The sequence below is a fragment of the Gopherus flavomarginatus genome, chromosome 2 (genome assembly GCF_025201925.1).
Source record: "Gopherus flavomarginatus isolate rGopFla2 chromosome 2, rGopFla2.mat.asm, whole genome shotgun sequence".
NCBI lineage: Eukaryota > Metazoa > Chordata > Testudines > Testudinidae > Gopherus > Gopherus flavomarginatus.
The window spans coordinates 182012767-182032988 of NC_066618.1; positions in this window are offsets into that span (position 1 = coordinate 182012767).

The window sequence follows — 20222 nt, forward strand, 5'->3', positions numbered from 1 at the left end:
CAGTGTAAAGTCTGTGGATGCCCAATACAGTTGTATTGATTATATATTTGGATCCTAAACAGAAACCCTTTTGAGGAAGAGGACATAGGGTGTATTAACCATTTATTTTTCCCTCTATTTATAGTCTCCACTAGTCTAGTAAATTAAAATGTTTAATCTAGCCTTATTAATCTATGACCAATTTAGATTAGAATCAAAATCTGTAGAATGAACTGGTCTATCTTTTAATCCACATTTATCTTAACTAAACAATTCTGTGGCTACTACACATGAGGGTGAGTGAAATTCTTCTTCTGATACATCATCAGATGCAATTTCCAGCTTGATTAGACATACATGTGCTATCTTTTGATCGAACATACTAAAAATACAAGTGTAGCCACTATGGTGCTGGTGGTGGGAGGGGCTAGACTTAATGGTCTGGATGAACTGAAGGTGATGGGCACTTCTTAACTCAAACATATATAACAATTTGAATACAAAGATGTAGAACACTGAATGATTAACAGAATATTGGCATTTGGCACTGCATAGTCATAACAGGTAAAACCCCAATTCAAACAAAATTTCAGGGGTTTCTTCAAAGCTCACATGAACTTATCCAAAGCTATGTGGTCTCAAACTGCAATTTCCATGCAAAGAGAGACTCAGAAGATTTCCAGTGCTAGCTGGTTCCAGCTGGTCTGGAAATACTATGATGAAATACTATTTCTGGTAGTATTGTGGGTCTTCATCTCTCAATCATGAGAGAAGTATAGAAGCAAACAATATATTGAACATTAACCAAACTTTTCTGAAAGTTTTCACTTAGGTTTAGTTTGAGTTTTGAGTGACTGTTTCAGCTATAGGTATACTCTAAATAACTTTCAATCTGGTTGAGAGGGATGAACATCAATGGAGGTTAGGTTCAGTTTAGATAAATAGCCAAGCATGTGGGTGCTTATCCAGATGATCTCAACCTTTTGAATCTGAAAACTTCATCAGGCTGGCTGATAATTTTCTGTTGAAACTATTTTGATGGAACATTGGGTTTTTGACAAAACAAAAATGTTCACAAAGCCTCTACTTTCAGGGGAAAATTTTGATATTGTCAAAAAATCTTTCAGGTTATTTTTTTTCCACTAAAATTACTACTCAAAATTTCTGTCTAGCTCTAAAAATTGGACTAGAAAGCTCATGGGAAAGGCCAGATGATTTTTCTACTACCATGTTCCTTTGGGGTTGTTCCAGGGGAGAATGGCTTTCAGCTACATTGGAGGCAGTCTTAGCCATGGCAAATCATCATATCCCTCATTACTTTTCAGCCAGCACCCTATGCTTTTGAAACTGCACTGTCCCGCACGCTTTCTGGCTCTCTTTCTGTTGATGCGTCCTCTTCCAGAAGACTTTGCACAAATGCCAGCATATTTCTTCAGCGAATGGACCCTCTGGATTCTTTTTACTCTCTACTCAAAAAATTATAATGAATTAAAAATATATATGATATTGAATTTGTTTTCTGGAATCTGCCCAACAAATGCTAACATTTCACTTCGTTCCCATTGTATTCCCTAATTAGAGCTAACAGAACATCACCATCTGTGATTCTGGTTGGTGGGGGGCACAGCACATGTCTGTCTTTCTTTTTAAGGGCTCATTTACACTTGGAAATGTACTGAAATAGCCATTCCAAAGTGAATTAAGCTAAATCAGAAAAAGGCACTCTCAAGGTATGAACCCCCGCTCTGAACCTTAGCGTCCAAAAGATGGGGTACCTGCATGAACCCCCCTAAGCTTAATTACTAGCTTAGAAATGGTAGAGCTGCCACCACCCAAAAATATAGAGTTTTGGGGCACTTTCTGGCCCCCAAACCCATCCCTGGGGACCCCAAGACCCAAACCCCTTGGATCTCAAAACAAAGGGAAATAAATCATTCCCCTCCTTTCTTCCTCCCAGATTCTCCCCTCCCTGGGTAACACTGGGAGATCCCTGTGATTCAACTCCTTGAATCTTAAAACAGAGAAGAAAGTCACCTTCCCCTCCTTCTCTCCCCCTCCCAGACTCTCCCTGAGAAAGAGACAGTAATCCTAACACAGAGAGAAACCAGGCTTTTCCTTTCTCCCACCAATTCCCTGGTGAGTGCAGACTCCCTCCCCTTGGGTCTTACACAAGATAACCAAAAAATCAATCAGGTTCTTAAAAAGGAAAAATTTTAATAAAAGAAAGAAAGAAGTAAAAATTTTCTCTGTAAAATCAAGCTGGAAAATGTTACAGGGTCTTTCAGCTTATAGACGCTAGAGAGAATCCTCCCCCCAGCACAAATACAAGTTGCAGCAACAGAGATACAACCCTTCCAGCAAAATACACATTTGCAAAATAAGAAAACAATGAAAAGACTAAACCGCCTTTCTAACTGGTACTTACTAAATTGAACAGAAGAGGCTGTTTCAGAAACTTGGAGATATCTGCTTACATGTCTGGTCCCTCTCAGAACCCAGAGAGAACCAAAAAAAAACCAAACAAAAAAACCAGAAAGCACAAACAAAGGCTTCCCTCCACTGAGATTTGAAAGTATCTTGTCTCCTGATTGGTCCTCTGGTCAGGTGTTCCAGGTTTACTGCTAGTTAACCCTTTACAGGAAAAGGAGACATTAACCCTTAACCATCTGTTTATGACAGGCACACATTCAGGAATAAGAGTGTCCGTCTGGAGGTTTACACCAAAATAACTATTATGAAATAATTATTCCAGAAGAGCTATTTTGGTAAATCTCCAAGTGTAGATAGACAAGCCCTATGTGCAACACTTGGCCCAAATACCTTTTCTGGATTAACCATCTTGATCCAGTTAATATGTCTGGTAAGGACAGACAGCAGTAAAACATTGAGCCCGATTCTCATTTATATAAAAGCCCTTTTCCCTGCAAATGATAAAGAAATCATTTTCAAAACATAACTACAGTTTTAAGCCCAAAATACATATAAGGGTGCCCTATAGACCACCTTGTAACTGACATTTTAACCCTCTCACTTCCTATTAGGACTGAATAATTTATTTCTCAAGTGCTGTAACTTTAAAAGGTACAGTAGAGTTGATAAGCCCTTGCTGTGCTCAGTGCAAGAATGGCTACCAAGTTTCAAAGCTCACACATACTTCTGAGGGGTCTGGCAGCAGCCCAAAACAGCAGCCTCTACTAAATCAGCCTGGATTTGACAAACATGGATTGATCCTTTCTTGTTATGTGTGAGAATCAGTTCCCCCAGCATGGCCACTGCTTTAATCATGTTCTTTAAACATAAACAGAATGACAGATTTTACAGTATAATCTGGTAGGCACAGCAGCCTTTAAAAAGAATGATTCATTAACCTAGAAGCTATGTTTAAGTAAAAAAAGACAGACAACAAGAAAGGGAGAGTGAGAGATTGGTTTTGTTCATGATTTAACACACAACTGTGATCCACTGAGCCACTCTCCTCCAGAATGTATTTCTCTGTCACAAAAACCACTGCAAACAGTAAAGTGGGGAGGGGGAAAGGTTTAGCTAAGCTTGGGGAGAAAAGTGACTTTAAAAAGTCTCTCTCTCTCTCTGGTTCTAATCTTAAAATAAATTTTTGAAATGAAAAATACTTTATAAAAAGAGGAAACAAGACTGTTAATATCTCTCTATGTTGAAATAAACTGGAGCTTAGTTATTAAAACAAAACTTCATATTCTTAAAATTGTTCATTTTTGATGGAGGGATTATCGTAGCTAACATTGATATATTAATAAACTTGCAGTGAGAGTTTCTGGGCCATGTTTTCATTTACACTAAGGCTATGTTTACCGATACAGCTGCATCACTGTAAGATCTCTCGATGTAGCTTTACTTCTCCTTGATTGCAACTAGGAGCATGTTAAATTGACCCATTGTCATTTTTCAGGGTTTATGCCAAGAGCAGCATTTCAAAGTTTGAGTTCCTGGTAAGAAAGCCTGGAGAAATATGGACCTGGACTTAATTTTCAAAAGTATAATTGAAATACCTAGTGCAACAGAACATAAAAGATTTGTGCTGCCTAGTTGTTTACTGTAAAGTTAGTGCTCCCAATTGCAGATACAATCTATGGGATCAGCAAATTTTCAGCCAATTCAGGAAAGTGACTTTACACTCCCCAGTCACCAGCAATGGTTAAAGTAGATTAAGTAGGGTAGAGGGGGAGTTCACCCATTTTGGTGACAATTGTCACATGTCTAATGCAATATTAAATTGTCTGAGGCTGTCTTACTATAAATGCTGCAGTGGTGCAGCCACAGTGCTGCAGCTGCATTGCTGTAGCTCTTGAGTCTAGAGACCACTACAGCAACAGGAGGGATTTTCCCATTGCTGTAGTTAGTCCACCTCCTTGAGAGATATTACCTAGGGATGAAAGAATTCTTCTGTCTTTTTAGCACTGTCTACACTGGGGTTAGGTCAGCTTAACTGTGTCACTTAGGGGTGTAGATTTTTCACACTCATAAGCAACATAACTGGGTCAACCTAACTTTTTAGCCTAGGCCTAGCAAAGATTGAGAGGCTCCAGCAAAAGGAAGAGAACAGTCTGGAGGGAGTTCACATTCCTAAATAAGCATAGAGAAAGCCTAACAAATGTATGTGTGAAAGGCTGTCTTAGGAGAAATGCCTGGTGTTTCCTACCCATGTCTATAAAGGGTATGATATAGATTTGACCAGAATGGAGGACCTGCCTACCAACATCACTGAAGTTTTCCATTTGCTCTATGACTAATGGATCCTTTTACTACTTAATTCAAACTATGGCTTTTTTTTTAAACAAAGATTTTGTACCAATTAGAAACTTATTTTTAATAATTCAGTGACCAAATTGTTATTTAAACTCTTTCACCCGGAGGCACCACACATCAGGAAACATCCACATTGGTTAATGTTTGCATGGGCCCTGGAAACTGTAAAGTGGTAATTATTTTTATTTTTTCCTGTTCTACCTTTGACCTATAGCTGCTTGTCTCCCAGTTTTTAAACATGGAGCTCTAAATGGAGCCACCACACCCCAGGCACCAGAAGTCTTATCCATTGTACACATAACTTCACCTTGCATACCTCCCCACTTTTCTTCTGACCAACCTCACCCACACCCCAAAGAATTCCAGAGTAAAAGAATTAACCTAAAAATATGATTTTTTTTCACCCACCAAATATTCTTTAATTTCTTACAGGTATTTGTTATATTTTGTCACATTTATGCTTCTGAGAGACTTGCTGCTCTGAAGGCATTCAACAGCTAGTCCTTTCCTGTAGCAAGGTAAAGATGCTTTCCTTCTTTCATTTTCATTTTCTCAAATATCTGCTGAAAACCTAGAAGACTCCTGGGCCTAAAAATTAAATTAAGGTGTCTGTCTTTTTAGAATAAAGTGTTATCTGAATAAGTAAGTATTGGTTGGTCAGGCACAGGTAAGATGTTATAAAGACTGTTAGACAGGACTTCCATTTCTTTTGGACTGATTTTATATTGTTGTTTAGTTTTATTATTTAGGTTTTTTTTCCCCTTTATAGATTTTGTCATACATGACCATGGTTTTGTTTGTAAGCATTCAATTCAAAGGAAGTATTCCAAGACAAAATAACCCTATCTAGTTTCCCAAATAAACAAAAAAATGTTATTAAAAAGGGAGAGTTAAAGACTAAAATGTGCATAAAGGCCTCAATCCAGCAAAGCACTTAAACATATGCTTAACTTTAAGCATATGGATAATCTCCCCTTAAAATCTATGGCAGGGAACCATATTTGAAATAGTTTAAAAATACTCTTGTGACCAAAGACAGTTGCAACAAAGTTTTCATTCAAGCACATAATTAACAACCATTTTAAAACACCAAGCTAAAGACTGGTTCGGGGTTGCCTAGAGAAAGGATTTTTTTTTTTTAAGGAAAAAATCCCTTTCTAAATTGGGTATGTCATGCTAAGAGTATGTACGCTAATAACCCAGAAATATGTTAGGAAATAGCTGTCTAGTATATATAATTCTCACAGAACCATACTTGACAACTATTTCTGAACACAACCATTGTAGCTAGTATGGCTCTGCTGACACTGTGGACAAGACCTGAAAGGCTAGAAGGAAAGGAAAGATCTGTAATAAACTATAGTCAACCTCAGTCTGGCTGTTTTCTTATCTTAATTTCCTCTCAAATTAAATCATAGCTGACAGAATAAGGAAAAGATAAACACATTTGGAGTTTGGGAGCAGAAAGTCTGACTCACTCCTATTTATGGTGCCTTCCTGAGTTGTGAATTGGAACAAAAGAAAAAAGTATCCAGTTAGATTTTTCAGGCACATACAAAGCAAAAAGGGATATCTGACTTAAACCTTCCTCTGTGACATCATTCTGAACGACTCTGTAAAGTTCCCTGCAGTAAAATATCTACAAAGGTCATAGTATCTGGTTAAGTATCAGAGGGGTAGCCGTGTTAATCTGGATCTGTAAAAGCAGTATCTGGTTAGGCAGTTGAAATCCGTTTGCTGTCTTATGCACAGGATATTTGAATGAGAGTTTACTGTAATTTTCTGACTTTAGAGCTGGAAAAGTTATCAAACTAAGAGTGGAACCTTGATAAACATTGAAGAGGGATAGCTAGGAAGATGAAAACAAACCTGCAATGTAACTTTCTTTGGATTGCTGAGCCCAATGAGGGTTTTCTTTCTTCCAGAAGGATTTGTGATATGTTAGAAAAAACATGCCCATGATCAAATAGAGAGTATGTAAAAATGGCATCTTTACACTCCACACAGATCTATCTGCTCTCTCTGTGCCCCATGCTCAGAATCATATTGTATCTGCTTACTTTTCTGAAAAAAATAATATATATATAGGTGTGCAGAGCCAGTACACCTACCAAGTGGGAGGGGGAACTTGATTCTTTACCATCTTGTGGATCAGCAAACTGTCAACTACATTCCAAATGCAGAACCTTTCATATGGTTGATGATGCATAGCCTGGGACTTGTTCTGCTATGTAACTTAGGTGCCTTTGCAAATTCAACCCAGTGATTAAAATAAAATGTTAATACTTTGTACTTCTACTGCACCTTCCACCTAAGGATCTCAAACACTTGAAATGGGAGAGGAAAAATGCATATTTTCTTACTGAGCTTTATCAAATCACTTTGTTGTTGTTAAGGACTCTTTTTTAAAAGTACAAACTAGTGGTAGTATCAGCTATACTACGTGGCATGTACAAAGAGGAACAGTTCTTAAGGTTTACACAGAAATATTTAAAAGCACTTTCTGCACTGTGTTGAGAGTTGTTTTCCGTAGAACATCTTATCGAATACTGGCAATTGTCATTTTACTGTTTCCAACATAAAAATATATAGAGATACCTATTCCTTCAAATTTCTGATGGACACTAAGATTTAGCTACACTCTGGGTTAAGTATCCCTACAAAAATTCTTTTGACTTGCAGATACAAGTTAGGTTAAATAGTGAAGAGAAAGCATTTTCTCACACTGCTTTTTTTTTTCCCCCCAAGTGTCATCCAAAATGGTATTGTCATTATTTGCTACAATGAAATTCCTCATATGTTCATAGTGCACAATGGGAATCTCTAAAATTGTCCCCGTAGATTCAGGTTCAGATTCAGCCCCTGAAGGTTCACTTGAGTTAAATTTCATCAATCACATAGGGATAGTTATTTTTGTTCTTGCTTAGCCTCTTTTTCACTCTCTGACTGTTGCACTTAAGTCCACATTAGCTCTGACCATTCCTGCATGGAAGCACAGAGCAACGCAAACACCACAATGCCTAAGACCTTAGGTGGGTCTCTTGCTTCAAGCCAATTTATTCACATTTGCAATGGTAAGATTGATTTTTATCCTGCACTTCCAAGTTTATTTAACTGATTTCAGTAACTGCCACAGATGTGGGGCTGAGAACGTCTTCAAGGTTGTTGTCATTTGGAATTTTATGTCCTTCATTTTCTTTCACTCTGTATGCCTGTCACATCAGCTTAACTGTGAGTAGCATACTAGCCAGTACCTCTGGCATACTGTATATTAATAGAATATTGATATAACCCAAATACTGTTGTGGGATTCATCATTTGGTAAATCCTCTGCCGTCTGCAGTTTTACAGAGTCATTTAATTAGCAATTTTACAACCTCCTATTCTCTCATTAAATTAATTAATAATTAAGTTCAAATATAGGCATCTTTAATGTCATAATTATATTTCAGTTTTATGGTCACCAGAGTTTAGCTCATTAGGCTGGGTACTCATAAACCGTAGCTCTGTTTAGAGGAGGAGGCACTGCTACACAGGTAGATGGATTCCATTTGGTATTTTAATCTCTTTCCCCTCCCTCCTTCCACGCACTATAGCAGCAATGGCATTTTTCTGTGACAGTTCTGTCTTTTTTCCTTTCACATATAAGGTTTTTTTAAGTCAACCACCAACAATATACACGTCCTTAGAGGCCCCCTATTACTCATCACTGGAACAGCTGTTTGATGATGTCCTATGGTTCCTCTGCTCCCTTGAAGGCATGAGGGACTACCACCTTCAATCTTTGGCATTAAACACAGACAAAATATCTATAGCATACTATCTAGCATATTGTACTTCCTATTTGACTGTATGATTTACAAAGGCAAAGGCCTTAGTAATGGCATTTCACACAGTATGATATGTTGCACATTGTTTTATATGTAGTGGATTTATTTCAGTCATTATCGCTGATTAAACCAGCTTAGTTGAAAAGGCAAAGAAAAACTTGGCTTTGAAATTGTTCTTATTTAATTTTGTTTGCCTTCACATAACCCAGGACAACACTAATTATCTCTTTAGTGTAGCTCATATTTCTAATGTAATTCATATGTAAATCGTAATTTAATTCATACGGGAATGTTTGTGTTCCTTGCATATTCTCAGTGAAGAGCACAAACAGTGAATTAAAACTGTCTGGAAATTAAAACTTTATGCTGCCTTTTTTGAACTGTCATTGATTTGTTTCGGTTTGTTGTTTCTATAAGAGATCTCATTTCAAATCAGCCAATTAAGGCCAACACTTTCAAATTCCAATGCCTAAAGTTAGGTGCCTAACTCCATATTTAGGCACCTTGCCCTGCTTTTCAAAAGGCACTTAGAACTGTGGGTCTTCTCTGCCTCTAAACATGAGGTTGTTTTCATTTAGGAACCTTACTTTAGGCACCATGAGTTTGAAGATCCAAGTTGCATTTAAAATCTTGACTGACATTTTCAATCTAGTAGTTTTTACTCCCTTTAAAACAAAAAACAAAACAAAATAACAACAAAAACACTTTTTTGAAACTGTGAAAGTGATATATTTGCAGTCCTATAAAATCCTATCCTTCCTAAAGCAAAGTGATCTTTTTGATGGACAAGTAAAATCTCATTCATGTTTTCATTATCAGAGAAAGGGCATGCAAGAAGATATTGTGCTTGGACTGATATATTTTTATGACAATTTTGCAATGCTGCCCTATTAAACCATTAAATTAACTCCAGTGGCTCTACCTCTAGCATGCACCAAAGACCCTTCGTTGGAAATAAACTCAGACTCACAAAGCAGAGCTTCAAAACATTTTAAGTACGATGACCAACATATGTGGGCTAGCATATATACATATTAATATGAGATATGTATTATCCATACCATATATATATACACACACATTAAGCATCAACATTAAGCACAAATATTGTAGCAGCAATATATAGCCTAAACTAGCCTATACCATAATCCTGTTCACTAACATAAGAATGGCCATACTGCATCAGACTAACGGTCCATCTAGCCCAGGATCCTGTCTTCTGACAGTGGCCAATGCCAGATGCTTCGGAGACAATGAACAGAACAGGACATTTTATCAAGTAATTTATGCTAGGTATCCCATAACTCTTTGCATTTGCTGAAGTAAGCATTTGACATAAGCAGATACGAACCTTGTCAAAAATCAAGATACAGTATGAGATAGGGAAGTACCTCCATGGACCAGTGCCTGGAATATTAGTATCCAAAACAAAGATAAGGAAGGAACAGAGCAAGTCAAGAAACTGTGACAAAATGATAGGTTAGATTTTAATGACATGTAAAGAGAGATGTAAGTTGTAAAATCATCATATAAATGATACCAGCTGAAATGTGTAACTCTGGGGAGTTCACCTTTTGCATAAAGTGAAAGTAGCATTGCTGCACAAGATGGCTTCTTGGATATTGGTATTGTATAGAACCTTTTTTCCTGCATTATATTAATAAACCTGACTGACATTGGTTATTTGGTCTCTTGAGTATATTTCATAGTGAACCAATGTGTGGTCAAACAGTTGACTATACAATTTATCAACAAGCAATATAGATTAAGTACACATGCAGCCATTGGCTAAAGTAACTGGTAAGATAAGGCACAGAAGCATGAAAGGAACAGCTAGAGTATAGAGCTCAAATTAAAGAGTAGTTTACATTCAACAGAGGCATTGCCATGAGTTCATGTAATTTACAATGTCCAAAGTAAGAGTCACAGCTGAAATTGCCCTTCATAGTCCATAAGCAAAGCCTCATTTACTCAGTCAACAAATCAATCAAATCAGATGTCTGTTTTGTATCTTCAGTGAAAGTCCTTCATGTTCGCACCGGCACTGCCTCCCACCCTCTCTGAGAGAAGACAGCTATGGAGGAGGGAGAGAGGTTGGATGAGAATAACTACTTTGCCCCACTGAGTTGGAATAAGAGCTGCCGGGGGCTACCCAGGAACGGACATGGAGTGCCTCATCTCCTGTTAGGGCCCACATTGCTGTAGAGTGTAGTATTCCTGGCAATGTGAAATGAGAGGCTATAGAAAACTATACTAGAAGCCACATATAAAAGAGACCCTTTGAGAGTGATCTGCTGCCTAGGACGATACTAAAACCTTTTCCGGTGGAAATTCTTTAATTCATCTGTTTGCTCTTTGCTGATCTCATATGGAGTCACAGCTAGGAAAGAGGGGAATTTTTTTAAATATTAAATATTGGTTTATTGCTCTCTAGTGGTCATCAGTGGTCATATACATGAGTTCTAGGTCAGTTAACCATAACCACAGGGAGAAAACACATGCATGTCTTATTGAGGCAAGTCCAAGGATTGTAGCTATGGATGGACACATCAATCCCCAACCACCACTACTCTCTTTTTATTTTTAATACAATATTTAGTCACATAAGGTTTCTTTACTCTTTTCTCTGATGCTGAGACACATTTATAGGAAAGCAAACAAACTCAGACCAGGAAGGCCAAACCGCATAGGATTGTTTAAAGAATAGACCAGAGAATGCACAAATGCAAGGGGGAGGAGGTGGAAAGGAAAAGCAGCTGATCAGGTTTTTGATGCAGTCAGAACAAACTTCATAAATGGTGTACCCTACATAAACTGACATTGTAACATCTTGGGCATAATTGCACTTATATTAAATATGCACGCATACACATCATGACGACATAAGAGCTGTCCGAAACTATTTTCAATAATTGATTTGCTGTTTAATTGAACAGCATGACTGACTAACATAGCTCATTACTTTACTCATTAGTTAATTATCGAAGAAAGTAGGACAAGTCAATAAAACAGAAGGCTGTAAATTCCAATACTAATTAGCATCATTTCCTCAGAGACATATTTAAGGGCAGATTGGCTACTCCAACGTCCCAGGACCTTGTAGATGAAGGGAAGGGTAGATTTACCATAAATCTAGATTACAGGCAAGCAGAGTAGTAGGAAGAAAGCAGACAAGCAAACAGGTCCCAAGCTACTGCTTAGTGCCCTGTTTAAACTAAAATATTGGAATGTATTCAAAGTACAATTTTCTATTTAAAGGAATAGAGAGAGGTTCCATATTAAAAAATGAACTATTCAAATTAATCTACCACAGAGCACGTTTGCCTCTCCTAAACTCTCCCTCTCTTCTTTTTTCCAATTCAAAGTTTCAGAGCATCTTTATATTCATTAGAAAACTTCGTGTATATCTGGATTCTAAAAGTAAAGTATTTTATGGAAAATGATAAGCTATTCCAATGATGGCAAATGTATCCATTCCCCCCATTATTTATTTGTATTACTCTTATAAAAAGTCTAAAAAACTTTTTGGGGCATAATTTTATGATTCAAGTAGATCTTCAGTTAAACCAAAAAAAGTGATATATATATATATACATAGAGAGAGAGAGAGAGAGAGAGAGAGAGAGAGAGATCTATATGTATATAAAAACCCACTATCACCAGGGAGGAGGGTGTGTGTATGTGTGTTTGTGTGTGTGCCCCTCCTCCCCCACAAGTTCAAAGAGACTATTGTTTGCTCACTAAAAAATGTTAAGTCTCAACAGTTGCCTTTAAAAACCTGTTAGAAGACAGGGAATACAAAAAGGTTCTCTTGATATACTACAGTTGGAAAGTTTGGTCAAATTTGATTACAAGCAACCTCCAGTCATTGAGGGAAAAAGAAGCATGACTGTTTTTCTTTTGTGTTCTGCAGGTAACAACATACCTTGTGGGTATTCCTTTAAGAGACTATGTTGAAAATCTAATTTTCTAGTTAGATAATACTTTTGCTATCCATTTTCATTTATCTAAGATTAACTAAACAAAAATCACCTTTTAAACAAAGCTTTCATTTTAGACCTTCACTTTAAACTGTTAGCATTTCATTACTCATTGTAAAACCAAAATAAACTTCTGTTTTTGACATACTGGGTTTTTGCCTGCAGTACTTGTTTTCAAGATACAAGTACTAGTACCAAGCCAAAATATTATCAAGATTGTGTGGTTGTTTAAAAAAAAAAATCAGCATACTTGAGAATCAGGCCTCTGGTGCTAATAAACTAAGACTGAAACTTAGGGGGAGAAAAGCAGTTGTGTAGTTTAATGGAAAGCTCCTGGTTAGAATAATAAAAGAAAAATTCTCTAATGATTTCAGTAAAACTTAAAAAAAAATAATTGTGGTATTTTATTATTCATGTTTGTATGGCTGCGTGTGTGTATGTTTCAATGTGGTGTTCATGTGAGCGAAGTGGTGAAGTTGTCCTTGCAATATAAAACCAACCTGGGAGAGAATTGAGAGAAAAAATGTTCCACAATTAGAAGCTCTCTTAATGTATGCAAGTGCCACCGTCTGCAGTTCCCAGGCATTCAGAAATAGAGATCCAGTGCAGATGAAATGGGACTATGTAATGTGCACCTACCAACATTTGAAAGTTACAAATGGGAAAACAGAAAAAGAGGATATGCTTTCTACCTCTGCTTGACCAGGAACATTTCTGAAGGAACAGTACAGGACAACTATACAAATATTTACTTAAAAAAATAGAAGGCAAAGACTTTCAAAAGTGATTAGTGATTTTGGGTGCCAAACATGACATACCTTAAAGGGGACTGATTTCCAGAAAGTGCTGAGAATCCATCCTGTTATAATCAGGTCCCTTCAGAAAAATCCAAAATTGCCTTAATTTTTGAGAAGCTACCTATATCACTAGTCATTTGTGAAAATCTTGGCCTGGACAAAATAGGAAATAGGGAAGAAAAAAAAATGGAACACGCACTGCACTGAAAGTCCTAGTGTCATCTAAGGCTATGACTACATTGCAGTGAGAGTCATGGTTGCACACATATAGACAGACCTGAGCTAGCTTTACTCTAGCTAGTGCAAGTACTAATAGCAATGAAGCCATGGCAGTGCAGAATAGCCACCCGAGTAAGGGTCCCAGTCAGGCTTATACAGACAGACACTGCAGCACTGGCTTCAGAACAGGCTATTGGTACTTGCATGAGCTAGATTAAAGCTAACTCAGGTAGCTCTACATGTTTCTGGAATCACGCTTCTTTTGCAGTGTTGACATACTCTAAGTGCTCAGTCCTGCTGGCTGCCCTCACTCAGGTAAAGCCACCTCTGACAGTAGGGTTGGTAGGATTCCGCAAACAATTATGCAGGGAGATCTCCTTACTCATGAGGGTAGTCCTACTGCTGTCAGTGAGACTATTCATGAGTAAAGTTACTCCTGACCATACGTGGTGGATAGGAGAATGTTAGTACTATAGCATGCCCTATGCTTTTCGGAAATTGAAGCAGTCTGATGGTTGCTGATCTTTTCTCAAGCTCTGATCACCTATTTCCTCATGATTGCCTGCATTCTACTCTCCTTAGCACTGGTCTACGTATGTGTGTATGTGTGTGTGCGGGTCTTTCTATTGTCTGTCCAATTTTGACCTGCTCTGTGTTTTGTCAGTGGCTCATTGTATTTAAGGGTTTGTATTCTGATGACAACTGTATATGAGCTTTATTTTATACTCTGATTATTATCACATATTAATTAAATTGCATAACATGTTTTACATGTATGTTGCTTCAGTAAGTTTTTCTGCTGTGCTCCACTCATACTAAATTTGAAAGCCATACAATTTAATTACAGATAGGAGCTGCTATGATGTGAACTGTATAGACGTGTTAACCTAACAGTGGGCCACTCTGTGTTACAATAATCACTAAGACTTACAGTGAAGATTTGCTAAAAATACTGTACAACCATAATAATGCATTGTTGTTTGTTTCACTTACCATTACAACACATCTACAAGACCTTTCCTTTTGTGACTTTCCTATACATTTAACAAGCATATTTTTTTCTCATTTTAAATGCTTCCAATACTGGATACACAGGTGATTACCTAATGCAATAACTAGAGTTTCCACTCCAGCCTACATACAGTACATAGGCAGGCTTGAAATACTTAGGTGAATTTTCAGTGGTCCTCCTTTAGAGATGGGGCCCTCAGGCCTCTGCAGCCTTTAATCAGCTGTAACTGGAGTGAAGCTGTCAACTCCTGCTTGTACTCTGTCAGCTTTAGTACCACTTAGAGCATCACTGACAAACATACAGTGCAAATTTAACAGTCAACCTGTGAGCTGGCAAAGCAGCTTGTGGAACAAACTTTCTAGAGTTACAAGCCATCCATTGTAGATAGTGTAAAATGAAGCACAACATTTTCTATCTGGCTAAAAGGGTTTATTGTTTTACAGATAAAACAATTGTAGCCATTATTTCCTACTGAAAAAATTAGAATTCTATACGTTGGGCCAGAGTTTTTCCTGCATCAAATCCCTCTCAGCACAGGACATTGCAAGGATCTGTTCCACCTGTCTGATTCCATGGACTGATAGGTGCTAGTCACAGGATGAATCAGAGCAGCCTATTATTGTTGTCATGGCAATTATTCATTCTGAAATGTTTGCTCAGCTCTAGTATCTGCATAAGTTTCCCATTAAGAATTTAAAATTTCAAAATAAATAAATAAATAAATTTCACAAAATGATGGCAAAGAATATTTCTGGCACCAGATTTAAAAAATAAATCCATTCCCTCCCACCCACCCTGCCCCCTCCAACAAACAAAAAAACCCTGTTTAAAAATGCCTGCCCATTTATTTCCTTCAAAGATTTTTGGGGCAGCTACTGATGACACTGGGTCTGCTGTCCCTGTTGTAAATGCATTACCATTTTAGCTAAAGGTGGGAAAAATAAGGTGGATCACATTGCATGTGTATATCAGAAGGGTGTAGGGGAAGAGACAAGTAAGGCTTCTTGTCAAATCAAAGCAGTCTCTAGCACTCAGTTTACTCACACTCCCTAGGATAATGTCATTTCAGTAGGTGAAATATTGTAACATTACAACACTGAGCTCCAATAACTGCACTGACTCTTTGGGACTTCATTGCTTGCTGCCCATAATGCAGAAGACTCACTGAGCAGGGTTCCTCCCTAACTGCTGCAAACAACTTTCTCAGGCAAAGGGGAGGAGCTTCCTGAAGGTCACTCCAGGTGGTAACAATAATATTTTAAGCTTTATTGTGCCTTGGTTCCTAATCTGTAAAATGGGACTACTACTACTTCTCTCCCTCACAGGGGGTCTTATGAGGATTATGAGACCATAAGAGTATCCAGGTAGACACTTGGTATTTCTTTAGCACTTAAGGAGTTTCAAGGTGCTGTATAAATATTAATAGTTGATTATTAGTATAGAGGTAAAGCCTCGTGGACCAGCAGCTCACTGTGATAGGCGCTGTACAAACACAGAACAAAAAAGATGGTCTCTGCCCCAATAATTAATGGCCAGGGGCCAGGTTTACAAAAGTTTCTGTGCCTAGAGATGCAGAAAGTTGCTCTTGTAAATTACAGTAGGTGCCTTGGTGAATTAGGAGCCTAACTTCCATTAAAGTCTATGGGGGTTAGGAGCTTAACCTGCTCAGGTGCTTTTGAAAAATCCCACTGTGCACCCATCAGCATCTTTAGGCACCAAAATACTCTTTTTAAAATCTGGCTCTGTTATCATAAAGATTAATCACAAGGGATGTTGATCAGCAAACTCACCATTCTATGGAGTGAAACAGGGTTTCAGAAAAGTCAGGGAGAAACATTTGCAAAGTTCAAAGTGTGAACCTTTCAGGTAATGCTTACAAAGAGAACATTTAAAACTTGCACATGGTGTTAGGCCCACCAATTTTCAGAAGAACAAGGAAATGGCCCAGTGATATGCCAGAAGAAGAGCCAATGATGGTCCTATCCACAGCCACTACTCACTGAATATAGGAGAGCTAAATGAGGAAGAAATAAACACTCATGTATTCCCATTTTGGAAAGCTTTATATTCTGCAGCTAACAATCACAAATTCTCTCTGTCTCTCTCAATCAGTTCTCCCCCTCAATTAGTCAATAAATCAATCAGAAAAAAAAAAGTCAATCACTCTATAAAAAATTAACCACCTCACTATCAAATCAGTTTGTCCTTCTCTCCTCACTATCCAATCAATATGCTCTCCTTCTGCATCTCTTCAATAGCCAGCAGATTCATAAGAAGAAGCCTGGAAGGCATCCTTCCTCTTCATTAACTCACCATGCCTGTGGGGAGCCACCATGCGGAACTTCAGTCCTTTCTCCCCATAGCTGGGGACAGAAGCCCCATTGAGAGCATCTGTTGTCTGTCTTTCTGTATCTCTCTCTCTCTCTCTTTCTCTCACACACACAGAGGCAGCCACTCTTCTCCTTCCTCTTAATGAGGAGGCAGGCAGTGGTGCTCTGTCTTGAAACACATCCCAACCTGCAGGCAGTGTAGTAGCGAGAGTTGTTCCTATCTTGTGTCAGATATATTTGAATCTTAGGCCTAAGCCCAGGCCCACTTAGAACAAAAAGACCAGCAACCTCAGAGAGCCCTCAGTCCAATGAATTGCAGAGGACAATGAATAAAAAGACAGGAGGAAAAAGTGATTGGTACCCTTCTTTTGACTCTGAGAGGGACAACAAGCAGGAAACCCCAGACAACACCCACTGCTCCGCAAAGGAGTCCCAGGAGACAAATCAGTGCCACCCAGAGGAACACTGACCAAATACATGAGACAATAAAGGAATGAAATTAGGCCCCACAGTCTGACAGCAACTCCCTACCAAACTTCCCTGTCCTGGTGGATGGCAATTTTGGTCAGTACCAAGAAGAAATTGATTAGGAGGGCTTAAGAATTAGCGGGTCCGCAGATGGGGTGTGCTAACTGGAACAAGTGTGGCAAAAATGCAGCCAGAACAGAGTCTGCAACCTGGCACACTAAATTACATGTGACAGCATTTCCCTCTTGCTGCGAAGTGGGCAAGTACTGGGATACACTGAACCATTCCAGCCACGCGCCCGGCTCTGTGGAGGAACTACCAACTTATGTCCCTGGTTGGCTATGGAACCAGAGTGCAATAAAGGCTGGCCCATCATGTGGTCTCAGAAAAAGTGAAAAACAAGAATAAGAGAAGCATGTAGACAGCTCCTGCTACTGGTACTGAAGTGGATGAGGGACTAAGCCGTCTCCTTCCTCATATCCACAGCAGCTGCAAGAACCAGTGGATGGAGGGAAGAAGAGAGTGTTCTTCTGGCCTCGACCAGGCATCCTACTGTTGCTGTAAAAAGAGACCTTTTCAGGCTTATGCCTAACAGTTGGTGATATCATCATTCATGTGACCACACTAGAGGCTCCATGTGCCTTTACACAAGGCACATTACCATAGGACCAGGTCTGCTTGCAGACTAGTACTTTGTGAATATACAAGCCTAGAAAAGAAATTTCAAATGACATATCTGGAGAATTATACCCTCAGACTGAAGATGGAAGGAGCTGAATTCTACTGTCTTGGGAACATCTACATTGCGAGCTAGGGGTGTAATTTCCCTGCTCACATAGTCATTCATGCTAGCTGGGACAAGTATGAAACACCTCCAAGACTTGTGAATTACAGCAGCCATAGGAATATTCATGAATAATGACCCCATGAATAAGTTGATTTGAATAATTCATTCACCAATGCATATGTCAATCTGTTCTGTCATTATCTGATCATCTCAAAAATATTAATAGTAGCAGGTAGGGGCAGATTTTCAAAAGATATTTTGCAGATAGGCACCTGGTGGGATATTCAAAAGCACTCAATCAGTTTAGGCACCTCATTCCCATTGAAATGAATGGGGATCCCAGTAGGCACCTAACTGCAACTGTAGGTGCCTTAACACCTTTGAAAATGTGGTCCTTGGTCCCCAACTACGTCAGGTCCCATGTTGCTAGGCATTGGGCAAACAGAAACTGTTCCTTCCCCAAAGAGCTTACAGTGTAAGGTCCCAGTCCTGCAAAGATTTACACATGTAGTTAGCTTTAATGCACTGTGAGTAGCTACCACAATGAGCTTCCAGTGGGACTACTCCCAGCGCATCAGGTTAGGCATGCTGATAAATCTTTGCAACACCAAAGTATTCTAAAAGACAGCTTTCAATCTACAATGTAAATATACATTTATATAATTCTTAACTTTTTTATATTATACATATGCACACTCCTGTTATTCATTGTTTCTGACTCAGTTTTCTTTGAAATTACAATGAACAATTTATCAGAGGGGTAGCCGTGTTAGTCTGGATCTGTAAAAGCAGCAAAGAATCCTGTGGCACCTTATAGACTAACAGACATTTTGGAGCATGAGCTTTCGTGGGTGAATACCCACTTCTTCAGATGCATGTGGTAGAAATTTCCAGGGGCAGGTATTTATATGCTAACAAGCAAGCTAGAGATAACGAGGTCAGTTCAATCAGGGAGGATGAGGCCCTGTTCTAGCAGTTGAGGTGTGAAAACCAAGAGAGGAGAAACTGGTTCTGTAGTTGGCAAGCCATTCACAGTCTTTGTTCAATCCTGAGCTGATGGTGTCAAATTTGCAGATGAACTGAAGCTCAGCAGTTTCTCTTTGAAGTCTGGTCCTGAAGTTTTTTTGCTGCAGGATGACCACCTTAAGGTCTACAATAGTGTGGCCAGGGAGGTTGAAGTGCTCTCCTACAGGTTTTTGTATATTGCCATTCCTAATGTCTGATTTGTGTCCATTTATCCTTTTCCGTAGAGACCGTCCAGGGTGGCCGATGTACATAGCAGAGGGGCATTGCTGGCATATGATGGCATATATTACATTGGTGGATGTGCAGGTGAATGAACCAGTGATGGTGTGGCTGATCTGGTTAGGTCCTGTGATGGTGTCGCTGGTGTAGATATGTGGGCAGAGTTGGCATTGAGGTTTGTTGCATGGCTTGGTTCCTGAGCTAGAGTTATTATGGTGCGGTGTGCAGTTACTGGTGAGAATATGTTTCAGGTTGGCAGGTTGTCTGTGGGCAAGGACTGGCCTGCCACCCAAGGCCTGTGAAAGTGTGGGATCATTGTCCAGGATGGGTTGTAGATCCTTGATGATGTGTTAGAGGGGTTTTAGCTGGGGGCTGTATGTGATGGCCAGTGGAGTCCTGTTGGTTTCTTTCTTGGGTTTGTCTTGCAGTAGGAGGCTTCTGGGTACACGTCTGGCTCTGTTGATCTGTTTCCTTATTTCCTCGTGCGGGTATTGTAGTTTTGAGAATGCTTGGTGGAGATTTTGTAGGTGTTGGTCTCTGTCTGAGGGGATAGAGCAGATGCGGTTGTACTTCAGTCCTTGGCTGTAGACAGTGGATCGTGTGATGTGTCCGGGATGGAAGCTGGAGGCATGAAGGTAGGCATAGCGGTCGGTAGGTTTTCGATATAGGGTGGTGTTAATGTGACCATCACTTATTTGCACCGTGGTGTCAAGAAAGTGGACCTCCCGTGTAGATTGGTCCAGGCTGAGGTTGATGGTGGGGTGGAAGCTGTTGAAATCTACACGGGAGGTCC